Genomic DNA, 10,856 nt, shown 5'->3' on the forward strand with positions numbered 1-10,856 from the left:
TCCAAACTCAATATAACTCGGTTTGCTAGGCCAAGCATGATTTCATCCTCTTCAGCATTGTTGTCTTCGACATCGGAGGCACTCTCCTCGGGAGCGTCTTCCTCCCAATCTACATTCGTCTCAGTTGTCGCCTTCATTACCTCAAAGAGGATTTTTCGGATCTTCGGCATGATTTCTATATCATTTCTGCGGTCTGAGCTAGTTATAAAAAACGAACTAATTCCGTGAGAGGCTACTGTTGGGGTCCTCATTTGTCAAAGGTCCTCAAAACATGGTCTCATCAATTAATTGTAAGACTGTTTCAGGTTTAACAAGAAGAATTGTCGAAGTGTTAATTCATTCAATCCTCTACATGTTGTGCATTACTTTGGCTAATATCTTTCTGTCTTCTCCCTTAAATTGACCTTCAAAGAAGAGTAAATTAAGGGGAGAAGCTTGTCATTTGTTCATTTGTATTGTCTTGTTTTTTATGTTCTTTAGAAATGAAAAACGAGTGACCAACACTTGGTAATGATATCCAAATCTAGTAGATTTAGTTCTAAACTTGTAAAGTAAGACAATGCAAAGTTGGAAACTTGAGTGGGTCTTCGAGATTTTTTTGTGAAAACTATTGTTAAGGAAATTTGAGTGGGTCTTTGAGATTTATTGTGAAAACTATTGTTAAGGATATTATACAATAAAATTAAATAATAAAAAATCACCATTAAGGAAATTAGACAACAAGCTCCAACAATTTTTTAGCCGAACATTTTATTGACGTTGTAACATCCTTCTAATGAACGCAGAACATTTTTCTTGTGAAACCAGAACTTATTTTATGTAGAGGATACATAAATTTCGTAAACCCCATGGAGATGTACGCTTACATTTTATGATACAAAGACATCGCTTATACAATTGAGATCAATCTCATCCAACGACTTCTTTTTGATACATAGAATCGTCAAACCATTAACCTCTCTTGAGTCATTGTTGACCTTAAATAGTTCACAAAAATATTTCAATTTTAAAAAGCTTCTCTCTGTCGATGTAATCATCATGTGTATAGTAAATAATACTCACTCTGTATCAAAATAGAATTCGTTTTGCTTCTCTAATGGATTCATCATCATTTGTTGAATATAGACATAAAAATGAAGAACTAAAACAAATATTGTTTTAGAACAGAGGGAGTATTCGATAGGTAATTGAGATATTAGTTTAACAATCTAAACGAAGTTGATTGATAGTGCGTCGCTCTTTGTATATTTATATCTAGGGTAAATAGGTTTAACGGGAAAAGGTACTAGCGTATAGTAGATAGGTGTCCCTCTGTCCTTGGGTGCCGGGTCTGTCTATTTACTACACCTCGTTGAATACTTAAAAAAAACGTGTCATCTAGAGCGCTTGTGCGAAATAGAAAGTCGAAATAAAAAGAGCATAGGAGCGCGTCTATTAACAACATCCGATAATTTGACAGCAAGGAGGTCTCCCCTGTACGCCAGGATCTGCAATGGAGACAGTGAAAAATAGCCGGCCAAGAGCATAACATAAGCAGTGATTATACTGGTGTAAATGGAGTGTGGTGGGCTACTTACTATTGGGATCGTTGGTAACCCCATAAATCAATAATGACATGACCAAGATCAGAAGAGGCAGCAGCCGCCGAGTCAGGAAACCGTAACCGTATCTTTGCATGTTTCCTTGTAGGCGCCGAGAGCTAGGGATGACTATGCTACGCCTAAAATCATAAAGATTCCAGAGCCTATTAATAGCCGTTGCCCCGGCTGCTGCAACTGAACCCTTGACCCGGGAGGTTGTGAGAAATCTGATCCAGGTAGGAGGATTAGTCTTTTACCGTGCATTGTGTGTAAGTTTGACGAGTCTCCTTTGTGGTCTTATCTCAGCTTTCAACTTCCTGAGCATGGATTTCAAGCATACGAAAGGAGAAGGTGCTGCCATATAATTCTTGCTTTACGTTCACGGCAATAAGGTAGTGGACTCAACTCAAGTCGTCGGGAGGCCTGTTCAATGGTCTTGATGTGATTTCACACTCAAGATCTGGGTCCACTTCATTCATTATTCTGTAGGGATTGGTCAAGTGTCGGCTTCCTCTCAACATTTAATGCTGATTGGTCTCGTGCGTGCGACAACAACTTGGCGACCGCCACCGCACGACGACTATGCGCAAGTCTTCGTCGGATACTTCGCTGGCTGCAGCCGCCGCCCCTCGACCCGACCTCCAGCCTCGCTGCTGCCACAGCAGGGCACCGGCATAACAAGAATGGCGGCGGCATGGAGTGTTCCCTCTTGCTCTCCCTTAATGTCTCTGCGGGCTTCTCTGTCCTCTCACGACTGCCATGGTTCTGCACTTCTGCGCCCTCCCCCTTCCCACCTCCTCCCTCCTAGGGGCGGACTTGGGTGGCCACAACATAACCTATAGATTAAGTCCAGTCTAACCCATATATGAAGAAAAAATGAAAAGAAATGGAGCCCATCATCTACTGCTGGCTTTCAAGCGTGGGAAATGAACTGATCTCACAACAGCACTCTTGCTCATTTTCGGCAGCCTTCATTATTTTCGGCGGCCAGGTCGAGGCCGCTGAGTCTTTATTTTCGGCGGCCTCGACCTGGCCGCCGAAAATTGAAAGGGAAATAGCCTCAACCATCTCCTATAATTGATTTTGGTGTTTGACGACCATCACAAAATTTATGGACTAACTAGTTTGTCTAGTCTCTGATTCACTGGTTCATAAGATCAACAATTTAGTTTTTAAGTCACAATCAATTCAGTTCCAATCAAATAGGGTTTATAGGATGCAAAGATGATTGGACTAAGGCAATAAGGATGCAACACCTCAAAAGAAGACATAAAAAGAAACAGAGAAGTCCAAGACTTAAGAACAAAAGAAGCTCAAAATAATCAGCGAAGAAATCCAAGAAAAGGGCAGTCAGCCAGCGCCTGGTGGCGCACCGGACAGTGAACAACACAATGTCCGGTGTGCACCGGACTGTCCGATGGGACACCGGGCAGTCTGCGCAGAGAGGCCCACAACGGGCGCTCTCGGGCTGTGGCACCGGACTATCCGTTGTGCACCGGACAGTCTGGCAACGGTCGGATCCAACGGTCGACTGCCGCAGACCTCAACGGCCAGCTGATGTGGCTAGAGTACCAGACTGTCCATTGTGCTCATCGACAAAAGCTGTTGCTTTCTGTCCAGCGACTATAATTGTGGTTGGGGATATAAATACAACCCCAACCACCTCCATTCAGGACATCCAAGCCTTTCACTCTCACAAATTCAATACAAGAGCAAAGAATCAATTCCAAGACACATTCAAAGCTTCCAATCTCCTCAAGTGCCATAATTAAGACAAGTGATCATTAGTGATTAGTGACTTGAGAGTGTGTGATTCATGTTTCATTTGTTGCTCTTGTTGCTTGGCTTTTTAATCGTGCTTTCTTCATCTCCTTCTAAAGTCTCTAAGTGACTTATAAAGCTAGCAAGAGACACCTAAGTGTGTGCTGATCCTTGCGGGGTCTTAGTGATCCTTGAGATTAAGAAGAAGCACTCAACTGGTCTAAGTGATCGATTGAGAGAGGAAAAGGGTTAAGAAAGACCCGGCCTCAATGGCCTACTCAACGGGGAGTAGGTTCATTGGAACCGAACCTCGAGAAACAAATATGTTGTGTTCATTTGTTAATCATCACCATTCGATTTGATTCTTCCCCTCCCCTCTCTCTAAGTTCTCTTGCTCACAATCTTTTGAGTTAGCTCCTAAAGTCATATGCATTGATTGAGCAACTCATAGCAAGAAGAACTCTCTTCCGCACTCCGCATTCATTATAATTTGTTTCTAATCCTAACTCCGGGTGAAGTTTGTGTTCAAAGTTTATAATTTACAGGTTTGGCCTATTCACCCCCCTCTAGGCGACTTTTAGAAATTAAACTTTTTAAACGCCTTGTTTCTTCCTCCCAGTTTCTTCCCACACCGCCGCCTCTCACACAACCCTCCCCAGCCGCCTCTCACAGTCTGCCCCCACCGCCCGGCTGCGTCGCACACCACCGTCGCTCGGCTTCTCCCGGGTCGTACGACCACGCCGCCCCCGCAGCCACGGCTGCTGCCGTCGCGCGTCGCCCCTGCCCACGCCCTGGCAGCGTCCGTTGAGCTCTCCTGCAGCCACCGCTCCATGCTCCGAGCCCTTCTCCATAAGCAGGTTCATTTTTTAGTAATTTATTTCATATTTTCGGTGACCGTTATTTAATTTCCATCGAAATTAGTATATATTTGTAATTGTTGTTTGTTTGATTAGTGTATGTGATTAGTATTTTCGACGGCAAAGGGCCTATTTTTGGTGGCCTCTGGCCGTCGAAAATGATTGTAGCTGCTGTAGTGTCTGCTATCATATGTATGTTCGTATTTCTGCTGTCGTATCCTTCCATTCACTTGCCTTTCTACCGTTGCCTCGTGTTCATCCACCAATTCCGTTGACGGCGTCCGCTTGTCCTTTGGCAGGGTACTAGATGCATGTTTCCTAGACTCATCCAAGCTCCATGACACATATATATCATCAGGATGTCTTATAGTGTGTCATAGTACCGGTGATCTGATGATCTACGATGTCGACACTGACGATCACAATGTCACTTATCGCCACCATATTAGAACAGAGCTAGAACTTGATAGGTGATAATAGGTTGTGCCGAGTAGGAAGTAACTGCCATGCTTTCTAGTTTTTTTACTTTAGATGATAATTATAAAAACAAACGAGGTTGCCTAAGGTTAGCCTAAGGAGATTGAAGAACACAAGAACACACAAGGGTTTAGAGTGGTTCAGGCCGCCGAAGCTTAATACCCTACGTCCACTTGCGAGTTGTATTGCTAGGGATGTCTAAGAGATTGAGTTTGTATCATATGTGCCATCCCTTTTACAGTCTTATGGAGGCATGTAATGGGTCCCACAAGTGGCCCCAGCAATCTAGTATTAAACAATGCTCAACATGGAGCATTGGAGCATTAAGCGCTATGGCAAAAGGAGATCTTAGCCCTTGGCCTTTGAGTGGATCTTCTAACGAACATGCTTTCATCTAGTTTGTCAGCGCGAGCTGCTACAGAGTGGTGTCTGTTACTGATGTGCGCAGGGGTTGACGGGTTGGCTATGCTGACGTGCGCAGGAGTTATGATAATAGACCCGAGCTGTCGTCTCTGGTCAGAGTTGTAGAGGGTGCTTTGCCCAAGCCAGTGGCAGTTCATGATGGCCACCGCCCACACGCATGTCGTTGAGACACAACTGTCTACCTTGGTAACACATGACTTACTATGTGACACGTGTGCGAGGAGCTGACACACAATCACCCGCCTCGGTAATGTAACACCCCTGGTGTTACGAGAACTAAAACTTTGGCATGACATCATATGCATTGACATTTCATTATGTATGATACACCTAGGATGCATCCACTAGGCTAAAATTTCAAAACAAACATGTGTGATGATCTGACTTGGTCAAAGAGGCCCTTGATCCTAGGATAGAGTATTTCCCCAAGGATTAGAAGCATGTGGACTTGTGATATGAGCACTAGAGGATGATCCCAAAAGTTAGTAGAAATGTTCAAGAAAGGTTAAACTTGCAGAGCTTTAGTGCCATATGTACCCTAGAACACTCAAAACCCTAATTTGAAACCCTAAAACCCTAATTAGTGCCCTATTGGTGTTGGAGACTTGTTCTCAAATGCTATGAATTAAGAACAAGGCAACATAAAATGTTAAATATTAATGCCCTTCGTCCACTGAAGCATTATCTCCCCAAGGATTTAATGAACTTCGGATGAAGGCCATGAGCAAGATATCACGAAGGTCATACCTTCGTGATTAAAGTTATAAAACAATGTAGGATGAAATATAAAAAATATGAAACATACGGGAATGATATATCAAAAACACATAAGATTATTCATATATTTTATTATACAAACCTAAATATTAAAACATAATATTTAGGTACATTTATACCTTCGCCTTAGCAGAAAGCAATAATTCCAACGTAATGTGCCAGTGATTACAAGATTGCGTGAACAGTACAGGGGTACTGTTCATCTATTTATAGGCACAGGGTGCAGCCTGTGTAAAATTACATTTATGCCCTTTACAATTGATTACAATCACGACACAAACTATCACGGGTTTGTTGGTCATTTCATCTTTAAGTCGGTTCACTCCTTCGTCTTGAAACAAGTCACTGTGCCGAAGCTTTATAGGTGATAGCTTCGGCCTTGCTTTTGAGAGGATCCGCTGAAGGTGTTTCTTTCTTCAGGATATTCGGCTACGAAGCATACCCCCAACAGTAGCACCTTCGTGGTGCTAGATCGTTTTTCGTAACGAGCTTGATCCGTGAAAAAGTCTCTTAGGATTCGGGATACCGAAGATCCGAAAAACACCTTCCCTGAGCTCATTGTCGAGAAACGATTAAAATAATTCGAGCGCGAGGTGGCCCCGCCATGCAGCAGTTACACGTGTCCTGGCGATTCACCTTCTCGGGCTCTGTGGCCCACCATTCAGTGGGTGCGGGCGACTATTTGTCCGGTGCGGAAAACTTGATGATTTACCTTCCCACCTGTGGCACTATATAAACAGACGAGTAGGTGTGAAGTTACCACAACATTTATTGCTATTGCACTGTTTTGCTGCCAAAAATTTGACCATAGCCGAAGCTTGCTCACTGCATCGTCAACCGAAGCCATTCATTTTGCTCAAGCTTCGTAACAAGAAAGAGCTTCGGCAAAGTTAAAAAATTCTCAATTTCATCAAAAAACAAGAAATTCAATCATCAGATGGCTAGGGTACGCTCAACAGCTAGGGTTACTCACGACGGAGAGGAATCCGAAGGTGCCGAAACCGCTCCAATCTCTGAAGTGATGCAACGGTCAGGGCTGGTAGTATCGGAGGATGCACCTGCCGCTGAAGCTGAGCAGATTGATGCTGAGGAATTTGAATCTGAAGATGATTACAGCACCGTGCCAACTAAACCCAGCCACCTGGAGTTTGGGAAATCCACCATTTCCGAAGGTGACATGCCGAAGCTGATGAATTTGGGCTATTTAAGTGAAGTGAAGAAGGAGCTGGTTTGATTCGGCGAGGAGGAGATTACTCCGAAGCCAGGAAAGGATGAAGTAGTGGTCTTCAAAAGCTTCTTTAAAGCTGGTTTAAGATTTCCTTTAAACAAAATGATTGCTGATGTTTTGAAGAAGTTTGGGATCTATCTTCATCAACTAACTCCTAACGCTATCGTTAGGCTTAGCGTTTATATCTGGGCTCTCCGAAGCCAAGGGGTGGAACCATTTGCCGAAGGCTTCTGCCAAGTGCACGAGCTTCATTATCAGACCAAGGCTAGAGGAGATGGGCTGCATGAAAACTTTGGCTGCTACAATTTTGCCTATCGTAAGAGTACAAAATTTCCAGTGATAAGCTATCGTAGCAAGTGGCCAGCTGGCTGGAAGTCTGAGTGGTTCTATGTCAAAGTTGATGAAGAAAATGAGAAGATGGTCCAGAATCCGCTAGAATTAATCTTCGGAGAGACCAGACCCCAGTGCAACATGACACCAGGGAGTCCAAGCCAAATTGCTCTGGCTGAATTTAGAGTTATTGCGGAGCATATCGGCACTAGGGACTTAGTGCAAGAATTCTTGGCTTTCAGAGTGTTCCCAACTTTGAAAGAGTGGGACATGCCGAAGCTTAAGGGAGAAAAGAAGAAGGGGGAACTTATTCGGTTGCCTTATCATTATAAATTCAAGAAACATTTCAAAGTGCCTTGCCAAGAGTGGCTGGACACGATTGAAGTAATGTGCAATGAAATTCTTGGCAATTACTCTAAAAAAGAAGATCAACTAATGACTGCAGCATTCGGCACCCGTCCGAAGCGAAGGTTGAACCGAGTAATGGATGCTCTGGACTTTGAGTATCCCGACTACGAGCGGCTAGACAAGGATGTCGAAGGGCAGAAGAGAAAGAGAGTGGCTGGTGCTTTGAATAAAGAAGCTACTAAATCGATGAAAGACAATGAAGAACAATTGAAAAAGAAAAAGCTGAAGCCTGAGCTGAAAACATATGCTTCGAAGAAGAGAAAAGCTACAGCTCCGAAGCAGAAGGCAACTCATGAAGAAGAAGAAACTGCTGCAACACCCTCTGCCACCGACGTGGAGGAAATCTTACAGGTAATGACTGAATCTTTGCCTGTCAAGCTAAGTCCACTGGGGCCACATCTGACGAAGCTTTTTCAGAAGGAAAAGGAGCCCACAAAAATGAAGAAGGCAGCTAGGCCGAAAAAACAAAGAATCATTACAGTGACGGAAGTCATTGAAGGGACACCACCACAAGCTTCAGCTCCGAAGGCGCCAGCTGTTGAGAGCATAACAACTACCAATGCTGCACCTTCGGAAGCTATAACTGCCGAAGCTGCCACAGCCGAAGATATTCACTTAGAAAGCACAGTTGCTAATATTGATAAGATATTGCTAGACATGGCCGCAGAAGAAGCTGCTGCAGCCACCGAAGAGACTATGGCCCCAGAGCCCGAAAAGGAGAAAGAAATAGCCGAAGACACTTCGGAAGATGAAATTTTCAACTTTCAAAACTTAGTTGGACAAGAGTTGACAAAGGCTGAAAAAGAAGAGCTAAAAAAATATGCCATATCTTGCGGATATCAGCCGGGGGCACTTCTCTTCGGTGGCGTTGATGACGAAAAGTTGGGCTGTGTCCGGGATCATACCAGAGCAAAGGTTATTGGTACTCTATCAAAGAGTATTGGTTTCCCGAAGCTCGAGACAGACATTAGCCGCTACCGACGACAACACATCGTCGGTAGTTTATTCTATTCCAATTTCAAGGTAAACAACGTTTCTTTAACTTTTATTGCTTTTAACAACGAAGATGTTCTCTAACGAAGGTTGTTTGTATGCAGAGTATGCTATTGAGTAAAGCTTTGAAAATGCAGCAAGATTTTGAAGATAAAAAACATGAAGTTATAATTGAGAGCTTAGAAAGCAAAATAAAAGACCAATCAGCTGCTCTTGAAAGGAAGGACTTCGAGCTTCAGACAACCGAAGGCTTATTGGCAGAAGCTGAAGCTAAAATAGCAGAATTAAATATGAAGCTTCTCTCCCAGTCAGAAAGCTTCGAACAAGAAAAGCAGAAGCTTAATGCAAAATTTGAGGCCGAGGTCCAGAAAAGTTCAGATTTGCAAAAATCATTGACAGGGCTTCAAAACAAATGTTTGGAGTTCAGTAATCGATGTGTACAACAGCTGAAGTAGGTCTTCAATTCGGTTGGAGCCAGCTGCGAAAAATTTAATCCTTCGACTGAAGACCTGCCGGGGGCCTTGGAACATATCGAGGGTGAAATTGATGACCTTGACGAAATTATAGCTGGACATGGTGACTTCTGTGCCTGAAAGGGAAATGTGCCTTTGGGCCATTTCTAAGTATTTTGGTGATTGGATGCAAACACAAGTGCTTAAATGTGAATCTATGCCCATGGATGAACAAAGTGCAAATCACAAGTAAAGGTATGTTTCTAAGCCTTAGTACATTGGTTTTGTGTACTAATATACTTGTCTAAGTGTTAGAAACAGAAAGAAAAAGAAAAGAAGAAAGGTGCAAAGACTTGGCTGTGTACAGCCAAGACTCAGTTCGGTCTGGGGCACCGGACTGTCCGGTGGTGCACCGGACAGTGTCCGGTGCGCCAGACTGACTCGGCGTGAAGAGGCCGCTCTCGGGTATTCGCCGACGGCGTACGGCTATAATTCACCGGACTGTCCGGTGTGCACCGGACTGTCCGGTGAGCCAACAGTCGGCCGGGCCAACGGTCGGCCGCGGAATCTGCGCGCGACACGTGGCCTGGCCAACGGTCGGAAGGGGGCACCGGACTGTCCGGTGTGCACCGGACATGTCCGGTGCGCCAACGGCTCCCAGATCTGCAACGGTCGGCTGCGCTGTTTAAAGAAGGAAATCGGGCACCGGACTATCCGGTGCGCCCGACGACAGAAGGCAAGGATGGCCTTCCAGATTTGTTCTCAACGGCTCCTAGCTGCCTTGGGGCTATAAAAGGGACCCCTAGGCGCATGGAGGAGTACACCAAGCATTCCTACAACATTCCTAAGCACCAAGACATAGATCTCGCGCATTCGTTTCATTGTGATAGCATATAGAGCTCTTGTGGAGTTGTGAACTCTTTGAGTTGTGTTGCGAGCTCTTGTTGCTACTTGTGTGCGTGTTGTTGCTCTGATCGTTTGAAGTCTTGTGTGCGTTGCTCATTCCCCCCTTGATCTGTGTTTCTTTGTGAACTTCAATTGTAAGGGCGAGAGGCTCCAAGTTGTGGAGATTCCTCGCAAACGGGATTGAGAAAAAGCAAGCAAAACACCGTGGTATTCAAGTGGGTCTTTGGACCGCTTGAGAGGGGTTGATTGCAACCCTCGTCCGTTGGGACGCCACAACGTGGAGTAGGCAAGCGTTGGTCTTGGCCGAACCACGGGATAAACCACTGTGTCATCTCTGTGTTTGATCTCTTGTGGTACTGTGTTTTGTTGAGACTCCTCTCTAGCCACTTGGCAAAAATTGTGCTAACACTTAACAAGTTTTTGTGGCTATAAGTTTAAGTTTTACAGGATCACCTATTCACCCCCCCTCTAGATGCTCTCAATTGGTATCGGAGCCGTTCTCTTCAAGAAAGGGACTAACCGCCCGAAGAGATGGATCCTAAGGGGAAGGGAATCGTGATCAACGATAAGGAGAAGGAGTCCTTCGTCAACGAGCCCAAAGATGACAAGCCTACCGACTCCAGCTCGGGCCATAGACGGAAGGAAGGGAAGAAGAAGAAGACAA

At 44.5% G+C, this 10,856-nt stretch overlaps 1 long non-coding RNA gene across 2 annotated transcripts; it reads right to left on the minus strand.

Moving 5' to 3' along the window:
- Nucleotides 1-725: 725 nt before the first annotated feature.
- On the minus strand, nt 726-1,940 carry LOC103635468 (uncharacterized). 2 transcript variants are annotated; one of them, XR_557394.2, is made up of 3 exons: nt 1,838-1,940; nt 1,578-1,720; nt 726-1,487 (listed from the first exon to the last, which is right to left on the minus strand). It is a non-coding gene; the product is annotated as an uncharacterized lncRNA (long non-coding RNA). The 2 variants fall into 2 exon arrangements; XR_557393.2 differs by lacking the exon at nt 1,838-1,940 and having other exon boundaries at nt 1,578-1,827.
- Nucleotides 1,941-10,856: the final 8,916 nt, after the last annotated feature.

Source organism: Zea mays, chromosome 8 (assembly GCF_902167145.1).
Source record: "Zea mays cultivar B73 chromosome 8, Zm-B73-REFERENCE-NAM-5.0, whole genome shotgun sequence".
Taxonomy (NCBI): domain Eukaryota; kingdom Viridiplantae; phylum Streptophyta; class Magnoliopsida; order Poales; family Poaceae; genus Zea; species Zea mays.